The sequence below is a fragment of the Cyanistes caeruleus genome, chromosome 8 (assembly GCF_971803275.1).
Source record: "Cyanistes caeruleus chromosome 8, bCyaCae1.hap1.1, whole genome shotgun sequence".
Taxonomy (NCBI): domain Eukaryota; kingdom Metazoa; phylum Chordata; class Aves; order Passeriformes; family Paridae; genus Cyanistes; species Cyanistes caeruleus.
Window position 1 is genome coordinate 27,933,583 of NC_141708.1, and position 22,120 is coordinate 27,955,702.

The following is a 22,120-nucleotide window of genomic DNA, read 5'->3' on the forward strand; positions in this document are numbered from 1 at the left end:
ATTTGGCAGTACCAACCCCTGCCAAGGCAGTCTGCTGAGTGTGGCATGTCTGAAGAACATTTATTATTCTATGTCCATGTGAAAACATAGCACTGGATTTTTTTGGAGAATAATGACTTATTTGACTAACAAAAAAAAAAAAATAACTGATACCCATGAAATTGTTAAATTAGTTTGTCCATTAAATATACTGAGTTTTATTTTCAAACACAGATGGTGCATTTTAATATTTAAGTCTATTACACTCTCTCTTTAAGGCAAGTTTGGCCTTCCTTGACTTCCAAATCAAAGATAAGTAATCAAAATAGTGCTGAAATAACAAAGGGGTTTTTCTTTACAGTTTTCTTTTCCTTAAACCTGGCTTAGTTATTTTGTTCTTGAGCACAGAAGCGCTGACTTTCTTGACTGAGACAAGAAGATTGTCAAATACAGAGGTATTGCTCAGGTTTGAGGCTGAGGATATGAAATCTTTTATTTTCCTTTGCTAACTCTTTTGCTATTTGTTTAAAAATTGTTTGGCTTTGGTTAAATTTCTGTCAATTATGTTTTTTTTTTGGTTTGTGCTTTTGCCAAAGCACTGTCTTAGCATTTTATAGACAGCATTTGATCTCTGGTAAAGAAAAATAAAGAGTGAAAATTAAAAACCCAGTATCTTATCCAACCTCCTACGAGTTAAAAACTTCACTCCATTCAGACTGAAATTTCTCCAGGCTTTTGTGTTAGACCTTGGCCCCCTCTTAAATAAAGAACCATCTCTATTTCTGCTAGTCCTTCTCCATTTAACTTTTGGAGCAGAGGTCTGAAAGCCGCTTGACAAACATTTGTCCATCTGTTGATGCCGATCTTTCAGTACTTTAGCAGTGTGGGTGGAGTGGCAGTGTCCTCTGAGAACCACAGCACTGGGTCTCTCAAGTGTTAATTTTCTACATTTTGTGCATTTTTTGCATAGCCTTATGATGAAATCTTCCTGCCCAGATCTGGACTAAAGGTTCTTAAATATCTCTTGTTTCCATTTCAAGGAATGGCCATTTACTTTTCTTTCTGAAATGGCCTTTGGAAAAGTCAACCATATGCCTCATTGCTTATAAGAATAATAAATACCTTTGGGCTTTGGCAAATCCTTAGCTAAATGACTCGAAGGTCAATTTTGTCTAATAGACTTAGTCACTTGGTGCATGCTAATTTCTGAGGGAAAAAGAACAAAGGAAATTTCTGAAGGAAAAGCCATGTTGAAGAGTGGTTTTCATGAGTGTGAAAGATTTCACTGTAAATCCAGAGAAAGGCTCTGGGCCCTGTTTGACCTGCCTTCACCTGACCCTTCTCAGAACCTGTTCCTGGGCACAGCAGTTGATGGTGAATTAAATTCAAGTGGGCACTGACTGTATTTCTCTCTTTGGGTTCTCAGGAGCCAAGTGTTCACCAAGGCTGTCACTGATTCTGTGAGGTTTTAAACCTGGCCATGGAGGAAAATCAGACCAAGCTCACCAGAGGTATCTCACCTGTACCTGAGAACAAGGTCTGAGCTCAGTGCTACCCTTCCCTGTCCCCCTTCTCCCTTAGCAGGGGTCACTGAGCCTTGCTCCTACCTTTTGGCCATGGCAAGTAAATGTGCCATTTCTGATCTGTCATGCTTGTTCTTGCTTTTCTTCACTGGATTAACCCAGTTAAGCCTCTCACTTTCACTTTTGCTTGTAACTTCTGTTTGAAAAGGAAGAAAAAAGCAAAATTCTTGCTGCTTTGGCTGATGGCTGTGTTTACTGGGAGAGCTTTCATATTTCATACTTGTCGGTGCTATCGGTTTTTCCAAGAACAGCTTGGAGTGTCAAAGGTGCATGTGGCACTGATGGTCAGTGGTTGTCAAATGAAATGGAATGGCAGTGAGGAAAGCAGTGCTTCAAAGGGGTCTGTCTTGGGCATGGAGAAATGAGCCTGCAGCTGAGGCTCCACCTAAGATAATTAGTGAGAAAGATTCAGCGGCTTACCTTTGTGTTCAAAGTTTTGTTTCTTTCTCTCCAGTGATCCTGATAGTGGAACCTAAACCAAGCAGAAGCACTGGCACTGGAAGGAAGGTTTCTGAATGCCTATGCAGGGACTGGAAATATTCCCTTGATGCTTTTCTGTTTGAAGAAGCACTCTGGAGGTAGCAGGTTCTGCAGGACTTGGTGACAGTGGGTCAGTGCTTTTGATACCTGAGTGCCATTAGACCCAGTGCAAACCCCTCTGTGCAGCATGTGCAGATTCTTTGGGCTGTAATTATCCCTGGGGACTAGTTTGATTGCTCAGAGAGTGTCTGAGTCCTCCCTGGCCCCTCACCACTTTACTTTGCTGTGTAAGACCCCCTGGGATTAAGATCTCCTTGAAGGCAGCAGCTTCAAGACTTCCAGGTCAGCTGTCTGAGTCCTCTCACTCCATCAGTGTGTTGAGGGGGAGACAAAAATCCAAGAACCCTGTAAAAGTGTGTCTGATGCTCTGGGGTCCTGAGCCGTTGAAAGTTCCTGATATTTCCAAACAGGAGTAAAGCAAAATACTAAAACTCCCCAGCTCTCTGGGAATTATCGTTCTCTGCACAGCTCCCAGATAAATTTAGAAAATTAATTTCAGGCTCTTTTGGTTTCAGCTTTTTCCTCTTGCTTCTTTAGAAGCCCCCAGAGCTGAATTAACTTCCAGCATTTCAGTGTGAATTCAGCTTCTAGTACTGCTGTAGCCACGAGCTGAGCACTGTGTGAAATGAATCCCTGGTCTCACAAGAGTCCTCTCCTGGCAGTAGTCATTGTCTCACCTGATGTAGATTGGCTGTTTCAGCTGGAGTCTCATTAGAGATCTATGAATAATGAATGAGCCCAGGAGATGAATTGTCCTTTCCTCCCTATTACAGGATAAAACTAGGTAGGAACTGAATGTTTTCAACGGGGCAGAAAGAGCTGCTCTCTAGATAAATAAATTATTTTAGCTTAGGGAGTTGTCAAACCAGAACTTAGGACCTGTGCAGGACTGAAAAAGCTCCTTGGCATGGGTGTAAAATAAACTGAAGGGGAAAGGTGCCCTGCAGAAGGCACACAGAGAAGTTGCCAAGTCCTCCAGCTGTGGTCTGTGCTAGGCAAGGCACAGCTTCCTCTTCCTCCCATCTCTGACCCAGGGCCCACAGTGTTGTGTCTTATAGTGGTATTGTACAGAAGGATTTTCTCAGTCATGGAACAATAACATGGGAGAATTTCATGTTATAAGAAGAAACATAAGAAAATTTAACACCAGGCATGACGCCTGGGAATTTATTTTAATAAAGAACAGTATCTTACTTCCATGGTGTTTCTGGCAGGGCCAGTTGCATTAGAAGCAGCAGGTATATTCCATTGCTTTGCAGAAACATGTCCCATGTAAGTGAATAGCATTCTCTTGAGGGTTTTTTAGAGGGCAGACCCTGACACGACAACTTTAGATGACATAAAAAAATGTATGGGTTTATCTTGTCAGCATTGAACTGTGGGGCCTGGAATAGTCTCCATTTCCTATGCACCTCCCCTGGCTACACAGGAAATTTAGGTACCTGCTTTTGAAGCTTTGCAATGGATGTTGGCTCTGAGTGAAGAAACCCTGAGCTATATGTTAGCACCAGCACCATTGCTGTGATATATGATGGACTGATTTTGGTCACTCTCTTTTCAATAAAGGTCCTGCTTTCAAAGTCAGGTAGAGTGGATTTGTGGTTATTTCCTTTTATTAATGATGGATCATGTGCCACTTTATTTGTATCTCAGCTGCTGTTACTGTGAGAAGCAGAGAATTGCAGTGCCTGGGGAGTGCAGATTACATTGGTTTTGTGAACCTCCCACTCTTTTTCTTTTTTTTTTTTTCTTTAATAATGCTGTTGTGGAGTCAGTTTGAGATTTGAGTTTTAAGTCCTTCACTGATCTTAAAAATTATGGAGAAGGCTGAGGAGATAAGGAAAATATTTAAACAGTGCTTTGAACTGCAAGTGGAAGTTTTGGGGAGTGGGTTAAGGAAAAATGGAGGGAAAAAACCCAACAGCAGCTACACTGTCTGTATAGAAATACCCCAAATCTAGATAGAAGTATAGAAATGGTAATACATTCCTTCAACTATTTTAACAGATGTACAAAAACCAGTAAAATTCAAAGATGAAAGCTAAACCACAAACATTTCTTAAATTAAAGGCTGAGTCTTTTATAGTCAAGAAGAACACTGTATACTCAAGAAATACTCATAAAAGGATGCAAAATAAACACTAAAGCATCACTGACTGTAGCAATAATTGGAGCAGTGTGTGGTTCAAAGGAAGCAAAAATCTGGGGAAATCAAAGCTTAGCTGGAACTGCTAAAATAAAGGCGGGAAATCAATGTACAGTAAAGTACAAGGCAAAACAAGAACAATTACATTTGCTGAACTTGTCGAAGTGCCTGTAATTGTCCTGGTGCCATGTGATGCCAAGGCAGAGCTCCTGGTGAACCTGCACCCTGGCACTGACCAGGGCAGGGATGGTAGCTCAGGGCTGGGCAGTGGTACCAGGGAAAAGCAGAGTCCCTCTGCATGGGCTGCATCCAGCACAGACTTGGCTCAATAACTTAAAAATCACTCAAATGATAAGCAGGAATATATCTGTGAGAATGGCAGCTGGTGAGTTTCATCCCAGGGTAGATAGAATTTTGTGATTATGAGATGTGTGGAAAATCCCATCAATTGAACCAGGAAACTGCTTGCATGGGGTGTGACCCAATTCTTCCACCCTTGACCGAGGTGGGATCGATTGAAGTTACCACTCATTCAGGATCTAGGCAAATAAATAAATATTTACCTTGAGAGCTGAAAAGCCTGCTCTTTCTTCCTGACTCTGCTCCAAAATTAATAGGTGCAAATGGCTCCAGATGTTGTCTGCACTGGAAGGCGCTTTGATGTTCCTGGATCTATTTTTGGGAAGCAAGGCCTCATGCTGACAGGTAATATCAACAATAAAGCTTCTCAGCCTCTTAGGCTGCATCTTGTGGATGTTACTCAAGTCTTGGCTAACAGATGAGTGTTTCTCAGACACCATAATGCTGGGGGGCACCTGCAGCAGAGGAACAAAACTTTTCCTCATTACTGTGCAGATGGCACAGGCAGGGTGGCCTGTGTAGAGGCGTAAAGGGAGATTTCTTTCTTTCTTGTTTGAACAGGCTGTTATTTCTTGATTGCATTTAATTTTTATAAGGTTTTCAAGCTCATTGCAGGCTGTATTTCCTTTTCCTTGACAAGGAGCCTGAGGCTATGTTATTCCTTGTGATAGGTACATTCTCACCAAGGCTGGAACTGTTTTGTTCACCCTGTTCTGCCGTCATCTCTTCCACAAGTGTCAGCATGAACTGTGGCATGGGGGGCTCACCACAGGCATCCAGCAATCTTCTGCACCTTCTACACCTGCATGGAGGGAGAAAAGTCCATGGGGATGTGAGGAACATGGTGCAGAGCTGGATGGCTTAACTTTTACTGGAGATGATTTTGGTGAGGAGAGGGCAGCCAGGACATTGGCTTCAGAGGTGACAGCAGAGCTTTATTAGGGTCCAAAGTGCACTGCACTGTGTCTAGTGTTATGGAGCAAATAAAACCCTGTAATGAATCTGCCTGAAAAGAAAAAGCAGGTGGGAGGACAGCTGGTCAAGGTTTTAGTAGTTTTTTCCTCCTCTTCTATGACCTACCTTACTCTGAGTTGTATGTGTGTCAGAAGCTAGTAATTTTACCTTTTTTATTTTTTTGTAAAGCTCAACAAAAGATGTTTATAATCCTATACATTTGATATTTTCAACCAACTCAGGGCTGTGGTAAGCACATGCATTACTAAAAGCAATCACTCTTTCCAGATGCCCAAAAAGATTATTTGGAGCTAATTGTGATTACATAGGTATGACAATGCTCAGTAGTGCTTGACTACTGGAAATGTAGAGTGCAGTGGGGATGAGAGATGAAAGCAGAAACATGCCAAGCAGTAATACCAAGCCGAACAATATGCAAAGAAATCAATATTTCCCACTTGTGCACCTCCCACAAAGGGAATGAATGGCAGTGATTTTCTCTGTTATTGTGAAAAGCATAAAAAATAATTGTTGCCATAGAAAGGAATGTATTTAAAAGAAGTCATGGGGAAATTTGCAGTGATGGGGGAAAAAAATAGAAAAACAAAACAGGGTTCAGATTGCCACTTCAGCCCTGTAGGTGTTCTGTAGTTGGACTACACTGGAAAAGAGGTTGCCATGCTACTTGTTCACCTTGCAGGTCCCCAGCTTGGTCCCCAGCTGAGTCCAGGCTTGTTTGTTTCTTATGATCAAAGCACAGACCCCTTCAGTAAGTGTAATGTGGTGATGAGAGAACATTTACCCCTGCACAGCTATACTGCACTCCCAGCCAATATCAGATGTTGGCTGGGGTTGGTGTCAAGGACCCCGCAAAATTTGAAGGTGAAGGGGGTTTGGGGCTTTGCTAAATTATATACATTTCTTCCTGGATTTCAATCATAAATTAGTAGAATATGGAACCTGTATAGTTAAGAATTTATAAGAAAGCATCCAGCACACACAGTGTCCCTGTAAAAGCACTAACAGAGTAGCCTTGCAGAAATCACTGGAAGGCCTTCAGGACAATGAGTGGTCAAAGACAGCAGATAAACAGCAATCAGAAAATGGCAAATAATCCAGTGATCTTGGCAAGCAAGTGCATCTCAGAACATGCATATAGGACAGATGGCAATATGCCTTTCCATGATGTCTGGCTTAGATCCTTTGCATGATGGAAAGCTGAAAGAAGTACGGGCATTTAGCATTGCGGGTTGCCTTTTCAAATCTCTGCTTTTGTTAAAATACAGCAGGAGGGTAAGCAGTAACAAGTCACTTCATTCATAGCTTGTTGATCACACAGTGAAAATATTTGATGATAGATGTGTGAGTGGAACTGGGGGCAAAGAAGAATTGCCTAGAGAAATGCTGCAAAAGCAAATATTCAACTTCCATACGTGTTCTCTTTTGCATTTCTGTCTCACACACATTTAAATAGTTTGAAACTTGTCTAGTCAGACCTTTCTTTACTTTAATTCTGTGAATTCTGGAAGATGCTCACTGGGTCATAAAAATTATGAGGGGGAAAAATGCCCAGGTGAAGATTTCTTAAAGTTTGCTTAGAGAATGAAGAAAAGAGGGACATGAGAGTTGTAGAAAGCATTTGTTGCTGTTGGCTTTTTCAGATTTCAGAGAATACAGGGAGTATCTGCAAGGACTGCAATTAGCCATTTTTGCAGTTCAAGATGTTTCTTGTTAGATTATAAGTAAGTTATCCAACATCCTGCCTTGGTCACCTTTGCAACATGAAAGGCATTGCTAACATGTTTACTTTCTCAGAAGAACTGCATGAACTATTTAGGCTGCATTTCAAGTTAAAAAAAAATTAATTGAAAGATGGAAAGCACTTGTAATGGAAATTAGTTTATTTTCTTTACCTCTGGTTCAGAAAGGGCTATTTGAAGGCACAGCACCAGTGTTTTTAGCAGATAAACGGGTGGTTAAAGAAATATTGTTAGCGAAGTAGCGCTTTGTCCGTCTAAATGAATGGTTCTTTTAAAAGTCCTATTAAAAAAAAAAAAGAGTAAAAAAGTTGCTTAACTGTGTTTACATTAGACTTCATTGCTTTTATGTCAAATAGGAGTGTGGGGAAAGGGCTGCTCTGGGCAGGGCAAGGCAGAGCAGGAATCCTGTTGCACTAAAGGACAGCTGTCTGCCGACCCTTGCAGGCATCCCTTGCCACGTGCCTCCGAAGGCCCTGGCGAGGAGCAGAGCTGCTGCATGCAGCACTGCCATCTGCTCCTCGAGAAACCACAGAGCTGGTGGCAGGGATAAAAGGTGCCATTAATTTTCCTTTAAATAGGGTTATGTCTTTTTGTGTGTGCCTTTCGCAAGGAAGCGAAGTATGTGCTCCTACTGCCTTTGTCAGATACAGAAGTGCAGGGCAGGGCTCAGGCTCTTGCCCAGGGTTGTTTATGCACAGTGACAGGCTTCAGTAATCCCAGCACTGGCTAATTTCTGCCAAAATTAAGGCAGCCTGATCATGCACAAAATGAAGCCAAATTAGGTCCACTGTGCTTTTCTGCATCCAGTTTTGGATGGAACTCAGATCAACAGTTTTGACTTTGCTGTTTTGTTTTCTTTATTTTTTTTGTCAGCCACATACAAATTTCTGGAAAAGAGCTATTAGCATAGAACCAACCACATTCATGTACTTGCAGAAGATGCACAGGTTACCGTTTACTCCACAGAAATAAATGGGGTAATTAACAAGTGCAACCATGAGAAACTGAAGGGAAGGAGTTGTCTCTGAGGCGCTTTGCAAGCTTGGAAGACTTTGGCTGGTAGTCATTTCCTCTCTTCTGCTGCTTGGTTACATGCTGACAGCACCCAGGAGTGTGTTTGGTCTGTGTCTGCAAGGCCTGGGCTCTCCAGGAGCAGGAAAGGGGGTGTGTGAGACCTGGCCCCAGCTCGAGCAGCGGAGGTGCTGCTGGTGAGAGTTCCTGGCGGATGCAACCTTGCCTGGGTCTTGCTCTCAACACTGCAGTGTCACAGTTGTGTTATCTGACATCATCTAGGGATTAAAGAAGAGTTGTGCCAAGACTTGCAAAAATATGTGGTGAGAAAAAGCCTCCTGAAGAACTTGTTTCTAAATAAGAGAAACTTGTGAAGAGTCAGAGAGGACATAGGGAAACAAAGCCTTGCAAAAGGTCTCACAGCAGGGTCGGTGGCAGGGCTGGCAATGAGCTGGTCAGAAAAGTCAATCTCTTTCCCACTGAATGTTTTCCTTGAAAGCAAATGAAATTTCAAGAGCTTTCAAGGAGCTTGTTGGAAGCTAAACAGCCTGACCCTTTGCTTTCTCAGCTCTCTGTGGTCTCTCAGCTGTTAGAGAGGTATCCAAGCCTTGTTTAGGGACAAAACATTGCTTAAAACTGTATTGAAAAGCACAATATAGAAACTCTAAGTGCATTGCTATTCATCAGCAAATCTCTTCACGGATGTGAGGTGTGCTCACCGGGTACTCAATGTGCTGGCTGCTGTGTTTAGGAAATCATGTATGTTAGCTGGCTAAATGCATATTTTTTTAATAGGTGAGGGAGCACTCATTGTCTGTCAGCTTGCTGGGAACTGACTGGCTCCAACATGAGTGAGATTCCATTTCAAGAGATTTCTGTTGAAAATAGTCAACACAACTACAAATTAGTGCCTAGCCATAAATGGCAAGTAAGGTAGCAATATACAGGATTTCTCTACTCCACATCTGTTAATTGAAGGGTTAGAGGGAAAAAAGCAGAGTGACAAAGAAAGAAATACACTAAAATCCAGGAAATCTGCCTCTTTTTACTCCTTTTGTGCCTCCTTTTGTCCTGCCTGGAGGAGACCTTAGTGGGATCTTATTCCTCTCTAGAACTACCAGAGGTCAAGGTCAGTGTCAGTAACAAGTGACAGGAGGAGAGGAAATGGACTCAAGTTGTGCCAGGGAATGTTTAGATTGGAAATCAGAGAAAATTTATTCCCTGAAAAGGCGATCAAGCATTGGAATAGGCTGCTCAGGAAAGTGGTGGCATCACATCCCCTATTCATGAGGCAGGTGAATGTGGCACCTGGGGACATGGTTTAAGGGTCAACATGTCTGTGTGGGGCTAGCAGTTGGACTCAGAGACCTGAGAATTCTTTGCTAGCCTTAATGATTCTGTGATTCTATCTTAGGTGAGCAGATTTCATCCACACCAGCCTGGAACTTCAGCCTGGGATTCTTCCCACAGCTGTGCCTGCCTAAGGACCTTGTCAACCACGCTTAACTCCCGAGGCTGGGAGAACCCCACTGCTGTGCAGACTCCTCTCCTGCTCTAAGCAGGCCACTCTTTCCAGCATTCCTGCCACCCTACCACAGCTGAATTTACCCCTGCTGAAATCCTGAGAGCTGCAGGAAGGTTTGTGGAAACGTTCTTGCCTCAGCTCTCCCCCGTGGCAGCCTTGTCCAGCCACCCACCTCGCCCATATCCGACCCAGGAGCCAGCGCCTTGCTGCCCGTTCCTGCTCCCCATCCCTGCCTGCTGCTGTGCTCCAGTGGGGTTAGGAATCACCTCAATCCTCACTGCACACAGGAGGTGCACTGGAGTCTGATGGAGTCTGGTGCCTCTGTTTGGTTCTCCAAAGCTGCTGCCAGGCTCCCTCTGGGTGGGCACCCCACCCTCTGGAGCTTTCAGGATGCCCCATTCCCTGCATGTTACCAGAGGCATGAAGTGACTGAGCCAGGCTGGCCTAGGCAAATGTCTGCCTAAGTTAAACATTGGTTTGACTTCATACTTTTCTCAGGCATTCAGAAACATAACCCTGAAAAAAAAAAAAAAAAAGCACTGTACTTCTATCACAGGTATATTTTAACTTTTTCTCTTCTCCTTTTATCTCTCTTTTTGTCTTTTGAGAAGGTGATTCAGAATCAATCAAAAATAATAAACTCTTTTGAGTTTAATCTTGTAGATGTATCTAGTTTTGTTGATACAATGTTTGATAAAAGATATTTCTGCTAAGGAGGTCAGTGAAAATATTCTTCAGGGTGATGTTTCAGGCACATCTTTCAAGGTTTATGTCACCTTGTACTTGACTATAAGCCAGTTTTGAATTGAAATCATATTCTGAGTGGAATAAAAGTGTTGGTTTTAAATTACTTTTTTTGTTGTTGTTCACATTTTCTCTTCAACACACTTGGCAAGGTCTGTTCACCATTTGTGTAGCCTCATAACACTGACCACATTTCAAGGAGTTTCTGCAGGAGGGCAGAAGAGATTGCCTGCTATCTGGTTCTTGGAAGATCAAGCAGTAACTTACCCCTTTGCTGAGGAACAGTCCCTGGGAATCTCTGTTTTCCTTCTGGTGCTCATTCATGTTTCTCAGAGTGTTTCACAGACAGCTGTTCTCAGCCATCTGTTGCACGGTCTGGGATGCTGCTTGAGCACATATGGATTAAGCTCTGGTGGCTGGGATTCGGGGCTCTGAGTGCCAGCCTGGTGCTGAGCTCGGGAGCGCTGCCTTCAGCGCAGAGCTGGGGTGAGGGATCAGTGGATGCAGCTTGGGATGCAGCAGGCCTGTGTCTGCTTCCCACAAACTATCAGAGATAACGTGCCTTATCTGGAACAACTCGTTGGCCTTCCCAGACCTGAGGCAAACCCTTGACTTAAGTGAGATAAGATTCTGCTGTGTGTACATATATGTGCTCTGTCACAAATGAGCCGCCTGGGGGGCCGTGGCCAAGCGTGGCTCAGTCTGGTTTTGTGGGGAGAGATTTGCATTCAGTTGGGAGCAATGAATAAAGTGCCCCAGATTTAGAGCAGAAGCAAGCAGAGGCTGGTTGCTTGTCTGAGGAAACGACAGGCAGAACTGCTGCCTACCATGCCTGTCTCAGCCCCAGGGGCTGGGAAAACCTTTGTGGAGTCTAAAACTGCTGCCCTACCTAGGCAGTGGATCATGGGTATTTCAGTACTGTCTCCTTTCAGCCTCCTGGGATAATGATTTGGGTTTTCCTGAGTTGCTGATGTTTTGACAAGGAATGTGGAGATCTCTGAAGGACTGTTCCCAAAACACACTGCTTAAGACTGACCCTAGACTATGATCACAAGCTGGATCGGGTTCATAAGTCTGATACTGATTCTCCTTTACTGTTACAACTTTTGTTTCTTAAGTCCTGGTCCCTCTGAATCTTTTCCTTTCAAGCAAAGTAGTGGCTGTCCCTGCTGACAGGCAGAACTTCACTGGATTTTAGAAAAGTTCAGGGAAGTGCCAAACCTATGAAGAATTACCTTAAAAAAAATAAAAATCAATGAGTCAGTCAGAATAATTGTCATAAATATAGCCAGTGTTTACAGTCACATCTATATAAGGAAGTTATTTTGGGTCACCGTGGTATAACTAAAAACAGTATAAGTAAAATGTTAACATTCATTCTACATCCTCCAACTCATTTTCCATCTTTATGGCTGCATCAGATCAGTGCAAGAAAAACTGGGAGGGAAAAAACAGAAAACAGCATTTTAGGACTGCAAAACACAATGACAATGTGTGGGGCACAGGTCACAGTGCAGCTTGGATTGGAACTTTGAGCCCAGGGTGAGTAAATTGGTGAGGGGCTCCCTGCTTTGGTGTCGATTACTGCTTGGCTTTGCACTGGATGTGCTGGGCCATGCTGGGCTTTGCTAAACCATGCTGCAGGTGTGACCACACCTGAACAGAACAAAATAAACAGCAGGCATGAATGAGGCTGCAGAACAAAGCACCTAAAAGAAGAAAATTGTCTGTCTTGCATGTCTTTTTATTGTGTTACTGAAGTGAGGGGGCTCAGGACACTTAGCCTGACACCATCCCAAGTATCAGTCAGATTTTGCAGAAAATATCTAATGTTGATGATGTCCAGATATTAAGTTGAATCATATAGTTCTAAACATTATTTTTTCAAGTGTAGTTTGTTTTGTTGTTTTGGGGGTTTTTGTTGCTGTTGTTTTTGCTTTGGATTGTATTTTAAAAATAAGCTTTTTTGATTTGTTTCTCAGCTAGTGTAAATGTTCTTATCCACAGTTTTCCAATTCCCTACTGTTCTTCCCACTAACAATTTTTGTACCTCCTCCTTTAACGTCTGCTCTGTAACTCAGATGTTTGATGTTGCTTTCCTTCCCCTCCTTTGCCATGTTTAGATGTAAGTACCTAGGCCGTAGATGATAAGAGCTTGCTGTGACAGATGCTTGAAGGAGCCTCTTCCCAAGTGCTCCCAGCCTTTGCAGTTCAGCACCATCGGTGCTCTGCTCTGTTCCCTTGTCGTGCAGTTCCCTGTCATTTCACTTTAACTGGAAATAAAAGAAAATTCCTAAAGCAGTCAACCCACTTGCTTGTGGGGTGAAGTGAGGTCATCTCCACTGACACATGATGGAGATCAAGAGGCAAAGCACAGGCAGGTTGAGAAAAAAAAAAAAAAAATCAGGATTAGAGATCACGTTTCAGAAGAATCTGTGGGAACAGGCATTATGAAAATAATCTAAATTGCTCCATGTGCCTGCTGCTTGGATGCTGTGTTGCCCTGGCCTGTGAATCCCAAACTGCCTCCTACTGCAAACACGAAGGACACACACTGAATTTAAATGAGGGTCAGTCAAGATCCATCCAAGTGTACGCATGACTGTCCAGCAGGTTTCAGTCCGTGCCAGTAAGACACAGAGTACAGCCCCAGAGCTCTTCATAGCAGAATAAATCCTGCTGTAAAATGTCCCCTTCCCACGTGTCCCTGCTGTCCCATGCTGTGAACTGAGCATTTCCCATCAGCTGGAGGGAGGATGTCACTGCTGGCCCTTCAGGCAGCAGCCCAGTTTTTCTCAGGTTGAATTGCCTTGGCAGCCCGGGCACAGGGAGTGCTTTACCAAGGCTTTTATTAATTTAGCTGTTGGATACATTGTGCCATTTCTTTATTTCCTGTCACATCTTTCTGTCTTGCCTCATGAGGAGCCCCCTTCTGCCCAGGACCCTGGGATCTGTGGCAGGAGGACGGAGGCTTTGCTCCACGCAGCAGCCAGGAGAGCAGTGGGAGCGTGGCATATCTCTGGCATTTCTGTGCTTCCCCCCACTGGCTGTGTATAATACATCTTGAAAGTCCCTGGGCAAGAGCACAGGAGTCCAGCTGACATCTCAGAGTTTGAAAGGTAGTGAGACAAAACATGAGTACTAATAGCTTAAGTAAATTGTGCCTGTAAACTTCTTGGGAAAGAATTACACTGAGGACACAGAGCTAGCAATCAGCAAGGACTGCTGATGTCTACACTCTTGCTCTTTGATATGTTGGTATTTTGACAGTAGTGGCAAATCACTTCAGAAAGCAACATAGGCAAGCAAAGGGTATTACAGTATTGCAGCTGATAACTGAAAAAAATGTCACCAGGAAATATCTTTACGTAACTAGCAAATATGTCAAAATGTGCTCCACACTGCAGATCCAGCATTAGCAGGAGACCTGTCATTGGCTGAGTAAAGAAAATCACAAACTAACTTCTGATGTGTGCTCTGCAGTCACAGACCTAGCAGGATCTGAATTAATAATACTGAATTTAAGAGGTCTTTGGTGCCTAATTTTACATGTGTGTAAATGGTGGTGTGTGGAGCAAACTGGTGGAGAAGTTGGCAGCCAGGATTAAGGTCTGTGGATTGGATTCACCTCTGCCTGCAAATGCCAAAAAGGTGGTGGAGCGCTGTGGAGAAATCCTCTGCTGCTGAGGGAAAGAAAACACTTTCAGAGCTCAGATTATTTACTTCAGACTGGTCTATCTTGGGTGCTGATAAATTCTTAGTTTTATTCCATACAGATGAAAAAAAAAAATGTAGATAACCCATTCAGATGGAAAAAACTATATTTGTCTATATTTATATTTAATTGCACCCTATGTGCCTACAGCTACCCTGAAAACAATGCCAATTACCAACTCCTGGGGATTTGAGCCTTTGTGTGACATTTCAGCAAGGAAAAAAACTACCTGCAAGCATTTAACTCTGAGAAGAATGCTGAAGAGGTTCATGCATCATGAAGCATCCTTTTTATCACAACTTTGTTGACTTAAAGTAGACTGGTTTGTAAATCTTGTGGGGGGGAAAAGTTCCTGTACACACTCATCCTTCTTTCCATAGTTCCCCTCTTGTTGTCCTGTAGTTGTGGAGGAAATGGAGCAGGATAGATATCCTCATTAATACTCTCCTGAATCATCTTCTTAGGATTTGATTATTTTATTTTTAAGTGTCATGAGAAAGTTGGTATTTTCCTGATAAAACTAGTTTAACCTAACATGTCCTCTCTTCCTTTTGGAATTTCCCCTCCATTAGAAAACTGTAACTATTAATGTTCAGAATATGCCATATTTGATCCTGGATTTTTGATAAACAGAAGGTTTCTAACTACATGACCATTCAGAATTGTACCCAGAATTTTTTCATCCACAGAAAAATTATGATTTTCCAGAGTGACAGCACTTCCTTCTGATTCTGGTGGGTTGTGACTTCTGAGAAAGTAAAAGCTGACAGTAGTAAGTTTGAGAGATGTTTTAAATTTTCTGTACCTCTGAGCACAGTACAGCATGGCTTATTTTAATTAAAGCCTGGTTTGCAGTTGCAAGGATAGAAGAAATGGTTCCCATAAAATTTTTTAAGACTCTCTAAAAAGTGTCTTATACAGAGTTTTGGCTGTCCTGTAAAATAAGTTGCATATGTAGAATATACAGCAATCCCATATAAAAAAGGTTTTATTGGCACTTGTAGTAATGACTTTCATAACTTATTCATGAGTTCACTGCTCATGAGTAATTTGGTCAGCCAAAATACAGGCCAATAAAACTTTTATACCACACTGTCATGTCTTCTCCTCTTGGGGTGGAGAGATAAACAGGGACATAGTAGAAAACACTTTGTAGATCCTCTAAGGGAAGAATTTAAATAGAGACAAAATTCAGCTGTAATTAAAACAAAGTGATTAACTGAAGAGGGGCTGACAAAAAACCACCAAGACCAAAGCAAGTGTGTTCCGTTTTTGACTTGATGGAATTGATATCACTTTTTGAAATGTCTGAGGATATGTGTAATTTTGGATCAGAAAGCGGTGCTCATGACATTTGCTGCATATTCTTGCAGATCTATGCTCCATTCTCCCTTTAGGTTTTTTGTTTGTTATGTGTTTTCTTTCTTTCTTTTTCTTTTTCTTTTCATTCTTAGTGGGTGGCAGAGGGACATTTCTATCACTACAGTTGTATTACTCTGGACTTTTTAATGTCCTCTGAAGGTGTTCAGGAGGGAACACTTCTATGCAGTTGGAGCAACTAAATAAATCCAAAAACCCGACTGTATGCCTACAGAGGAAGTGATCTCTTATAAATCTAGTTTGACACAATTCCCTATTTTTAGCTCTGTGGTTCAGTATCACATGACAAAGTGCCCCGAGGGCATCTGCTGCTCCCTCAAAAGAGGAGGGCTCCCACTCCCAGAAGGCAGGCTCATATTTGCTTGCTGCTCAAGAAATGAAATGAACTCCTGCCTAAACTCACATTTTATAACCAAGAAAACTTTTTAAGTACCTGAGCTTGAAAGTAACAAATTGATTACCACTTATTTCATTTCTCTGTCACTTCAAACCAGATATTTATCATACTTTAGCTTGCTTCTCTCTTTTTTTTTTTTTCCAAAAAGCATCTCCTGTGCATATTGTCCAACCTGAAGCAGGGTGTGTGCGTCTCTCCCACCTTCCACTCTTAGACATTTCTGAGGCAGAGGCCCTTCCTTTGACATGAAAAGGACAATCACACACCAGGTGCATTTGTGAAGAGAGCATTGTTCCTTTAGCATCACTGACTCCTCACCTGAACCTGGGAAAGGGTGCGAAGAGGAAGGAACCCTGCGGCAGGACTGGCAGAAAGAGGTTGCACATGTGTTTTGCAAAGTACAAAAGATCTCCCTTGCCAAGTAAATAAAGGAAACTTTTCAGCCTGGGTAAAGGGACAAGGATTTTTGCTTAAGGAGCTGAATGACGCTGCCCCTTTTTATTTGCTATTGAGCAAAACCTGACCTTGAGGCTGTTTTCTTGGAGTGCCTGGTATTCACCATCCTGGGATGCTGAATGGAAGGCCAGACTGTAGAGGAGATAAAAAGGACAGTGGGTAAGGGGGTGGAAATGTGCAGCTGTAAGGAATTCACAGAAATCTGTTCACAGAATTCCTGGTAATTATGTGGGGTCACCTGAAAAGACTGCAGATTCTGATTGAAGACAAACCTTGTGGTGAATATACCCTCCATTAACATAAACACTAAGGATATTTGCCAACTAAAATGCTCTAATGCTACTTCTGTAACCCAGCAGGGTCACCAAAAACATCTGGCTCAATAAAGCAGAAGCCTAAAGCTTTGTAAGGGTCTCCCAATCTTCAGACTGGCAGTTCCAACTCACAAGTGCTGTCCATAGAGCCCTGAGTGCACTTGTGACGGGAGTTGGAGAGGTTTCTAAGCCTAAGGCTGTTTTCTAAGTATTCTAGGTGTTGAAAATGGTGTCTGGTATTTACAATCTTGTTAAAGTGGGCTCATTTTATTCGAACAATTTTTCAGCAAAGACCTTGTCGCCTGTGGTTCCTTGAATTATTATACAGATACACACACACATCTACTGTTCCTAGCCTTTTTTTTCTCCTCTCACAGAACTATCATTAACCTTTGTAATTTACAGTGGTTCTAGCAGAAACTGTGTACATCATGTCCCCATTTTACTGCAATCTGAATCAGATAAAACTGTGGACCAGACAGCTTGTGTATGTCCCCACCACCACATCCTATGAGTAAAAACACAGATGCAAGTATTATGCTAAATCTTCCTTAAGGCAGTATTTTAAAGGACTGTTTAATTTATTTTCTTTTCATGCTCTCTGCCAAGGAAATGTGTGTATCCCTCATGCCTTGTGTGGAGTTATAGCTACTGCACTTAACAAGGTAGGAGGTCCCATCCATTATATTTTTCAATGCATGCACATGGATGCTGCCACACTCAGACTTCTGCACCCCGCTGCCAGCCTGGGAAGTTGATTGTCAGTCCTCCAACTGCACAAGTGTCATTTGCAGGTTAAAATGACTGTAAATTAATTATGTCTTTCTGGAAGATGGGGGGAGTGGATAAGAATTCCTAGGTTGCATAACTTGTGACAGCTCTCTGCTGTCTGTGAGAAGGGTTATTAATTTTCACCTCCTTACCTTTCCTCCCCACCTTTTCTGAAGGTCAGTAATGACGGCACTACTTGCAGCAGAAAAGTGCCTGTCCCATTAATTTTGTGTTTGTTTTGTTTTTTTTTATTTTGTCCTCTGAATATTTTATTTTTTTTATAAATGGTTGAGGTAAATATAATTTGAATGACAGGTTTGTAATTTGTGGCTTTCTGGGAATGAAGGATGGGGGAGGTGAGTTTTTCTGGAATCTTCTGCTGGTGTCCTGGGCAGAGATCATACACAGGCTTACCTCCAAGCAAATCTCATCCTTTATTTTCCAATGGTTTTGCCTCCTTATTGGCAACAAAACACTTCTCCAAATAGTGCAAAGATCAGATCCACAGGGAGAAAATGTGTTGTCTCTAATGGCTTTCTCTGTGACAGAGTCAAAGACATAAAGGAACCATGGGCTGCTTTTAATTGTGTTACTGATTGTGGTTCTCTCAGCAAAATTACTTTAGTATATACAGTTTTTCTTCAAAGTACACCTAGAAAAATGCTGTAAGCTAGGCAGCTGGAGCCTAAGGACTCTCAGGACCTACAAACCCCACAAAAATTCCTCTCCTTCAGCTCCTGCTCCGAGAAATCCCAAGCCATGTTTACAGGGCCAGATCCTGTATGAAATGAGGGACTTCTGTGCAGGGAGAGATGTCCTTGGAGAGCCCTCCCTCCTCTCTTGGGGACAATCTGTCTGCTGCCCTGTGTGAACTCTCCTCCTGACCAGCTCTGTACCAATCTGCTCTAAACCTGCCCAAATTTGTGTGCTGAAGCTGTTCTGTTCTGTATGATGGTAGTGTATATCACGTGCTAGGCATTCAGGAGTAGTGCATCTGCTGGCAAGAAATACAGGGTAGGACATTTCCACACCCACAAACACTAATGTTCAGTGAAATTTGGTATTATTAAATTAATTTTCAAAAAGATTGTCTCAGTTCACTAAAGAATGCCTCTTCCTTTCTTAAAATCAGGCCTAGCTCACTAAGTCATTGCTTACAAGGAGTACTTATTTTTAAAACACAAATTCATGAAAGAAATGCCCTGAGGTGAACATTAAGATACTGGAAAAAAAAAAACCAAGATCATTTTTACTGTCACTCTCAGTAAGGTATTAAGGATACTTCAGTGGTGCAAGGAGACCAGTTCTTTCAGTGTTTGAGATAAGCCATGTTTATTTATTAGCAATCACATCTGTGAGGAGAACTGTTCTCTCCCCTTACCTACATGGCTCTGTTTGGCTGTAGTCTGCATACCATGAATCATGCATGAGGTAATAATAAAGTTTCTTATTAATAACTTCTTCTGGAACTAAAGTTTTTCTTCCAGAAATACTGCAGGTTTGTGCATTTCTTTCAGCTGTTACAAATACTTCTCAGCTGGTATTTATATCATTGATAGAAGAGGCTACTGGAAAAAATGTGGAACTTTCTGTAAAAACTTCAGCTGAAAATATTTTTTTGTTTTCAGTTGCAAATCAAAACCTGATATATTCCAGTAGCAAATGAAAAAAAGTATTTTAATTCTGAATTACCTCTGTTTCCTCTGGGGAGATGATTTAAGTACCTTGGGTTTGTCTGTGTCTTCCTCGGGTTCTATATTTAATAAAGCATCATGATTTTTTTCTTGTGATGGAACTTAGTGGAGTGTGGTGCTAGAAGTGTGAATGTAATTTAATGGCAGATAAAGAAGAGAAAGGAGGGAAAGACATTCATTTTCTGTGAAGTATTGGTGATTTTTTTTGACTTGCAGATATTTTACTGTTTCTAATTTTAATAAGAAAATGAACTTACCAAAGCAAGTCATATTTAATTTTTTTTTTTTTTTTAAAAAAAGCAAATAATAAAAAACTGCTCAGTTTTTCAATATGAAAAAGTGTTGACCTATCAGAGCACCCAAGAACACCGAGCTGTGTAACTACTGTCAGTATGCAGAACACATCTTTTGGTCTTAATGCATATGCATGAGAAAATTATCCTGTGAGAAGCATGCAGTGAAGAAATCTTGATTGCTTTCTGGTGTTATTTATATATTTAAATCAGAATTTTAAAATTAGTATATGCAGAAAACAAAGGGGTTATTTAGGACTTACCAAAACGTTATGATAATACTCTTATTACTAATAATTAGCGTGCTGGAAATCTGATACAACTTGATAAAAGTCACTTAATTTGAACCAGTATGAAAAAGCAGAGTAAGACATTTAAATTAATTTTTTAGCACTTTTGGTCTAATGAGGAGATTGTCTCCTAAGTTGCATTGGGTTGGACAGAAATGCTGTTGGAGTAGGCTGAACAAAAGACATTTGATCCAGTGTCAGTCTGTATCTGTTTCTGACGTGTTGCACAGAAGAAGCTGTTCCATGCTGACAACCTTTGTAATTAATGGCAAGAAAACCCATGAGTGCCATGGGGCTTAGATGGGGATCCAAAATGTGCCCTGTGTCCCCCAGCCAAGAGTCCTGCTCTGGAAAGCAAGCTGTGCAAAAGCGGATATGAACGGAGAAAACATCTGCTTTGTCAGGCTCCAACAGGAAATCCTTGATTGTCCCTATTTATCACAGAGCAGTAGCTGCACTGATGTGAACTTCTTTAACTCTTTCTTCTGCTGCCCTTTCTCCTCTCACTTAGATGGATTTAGTCACTTCAGAAGGGCTTCTTTCGAAACCTTTAATCATAATTAAGCGAATTGATTTATACGTAGCACTTGTAATCATATTCAAGTGGATGCAAGAAGGGCTTGGAAAGGACTTCCAAAAGTGCCAGTTAACTGCAGGCTGCAGGCACTGGGTGATGACTTATGTGCTGCTGAATAAATCAGTCTCTGACACTGTAAAATCAATTTTGCTTCATGTTGTTCATCAAACAATTATCATAAAGAACCTGATTTCAAAACTCTAAAATCAGTTTTGGCTCGTGTTGTTTTGTAAGGCAATTGAGACAAATGACGCAACTTCAAATGTCACATGAGCCACTGCATCATCAGCCTGAATATCACCAAGGAGCCTCTGATGGCCTGAGCTCAGCTGCCTGTCAGGTAGTGCTTTAACTCTTGATGAGGCTAGAGAAAGGATGTAGCAAAAATGAGGGTGGCAATCCAAGTGAGCTTCATTGCTTCTATTCCCCTCCGAGAGGAAGTTTTGCCCAACAGACTCTGCCATGGGCTCTGTAGCTCCAGGCCCTCCTTGGAGACTTAGGTCATAATTTCTCATTTCTATACAAGCTAGACACTGTTCAAATAGTTTCTTTAGGATGTGTTAGCAGAGGTAATATTTGAGGAAAGACAGTATCCTTGCCGTAGGAGAGTGAAATGGATACAAATCAGGAAAAGGAATTTAGACAAGTTTGTGGATGCAGAATAGAAGTGTTTATATAGGCTGGTGGAGGTAAACAAAAAGAAAGAAATGTTTAATTTTGGGATAGATCTAATTTTGTCTTTCTCAGCCTTAGCAGTGACCCATTAAGAGACACTTTCTGTGAGAGGGTAACATGAAGGATATACATCTAACAAACTGTAAAGGTAAAATTCATGGGTGCAGAGAGCTGAGTGAAGCTTTTTACATGAAACTTTTGCACAAAATATGCAGCCTTGACAACAATATAACATTTTGCTAATACTTTCTGACATCAGTAATTTTGTTTTCCTCTTTCAGAAAGATTCAAAACTCTATTCTCAGCATTTAAAATAATGTATTGACTTACAGGGTTTATATGACTTTAAATTAGAAAATGTTTTTTAGTAATATTTTTAGATATGTGAAGTAAAAGAATAATAAAACTTAGTATGATATGTTTTATTTTTTGCAATGATAAATTTGGCATGGATACAAAGTCCATTTTCTTTCACTGTGGTCTAGTTGGTTCAGGTTTTGTAGGTGCCTGCAGATTTTGCCAAAACTATTTTTTGTTGCTCCAGGAACCAGTGTAATAGTAATAAGTAACCATGAAAATGGAAAAATAAAGTCTCCATGGGAAATGCTGAAAGGAGAGCACTAGCAGGCCTGAGGCTGTGTAGTGCATGTGGGTAGCACATCACAAAGACCTTGCCAGATGTAAGAGCTGTTGTTAGGCAGGTGCATGTCCTGCTTGTGGTCCTGAAGTGCTGCAGGTGCCACGGCTGGCTCTGAGCGCAGCAGAGGGCTGGGGATGGCACGGGGTGGCAGGAGCAATTAGGAGTGTTTGGCCTGCTGACTTTGCCCACAGCAATCATGTTAATGTTGGTTTTCTGAGCATTTTGCATGGTGTCAGTAAATCTGTGCTCCCTGCCTCGCAGCTGATTGGGGGTACCCAGGAGCTGCTGTTCTTCTAAAGATTCTTCATGCCTTTAT

At 41.8% G+C, this 22,120-nt stretch overlaps 1 long non-coding RNA gene across 1 annotated transcript; it reads left to right on the forward strand.

Annotated features, from left to right (window-relative positions):
• Positions 1–1,402: 1,402 nt before the first annotated feature.
• LOC147651948 (uncharacterized) lies at positions 1,403–3,686 on the forward strand. Its single transcript, XR_015290170.1, has 2 exons — positions 1,403–1,516; positions 2,017–3,686. It is a non-coding gene; the product is annotated as an uncharacterized LOC147651948 (long non-coding RNA).
• Positions 3,687–22,120: the final 18,434 nt, after the last annotated feature.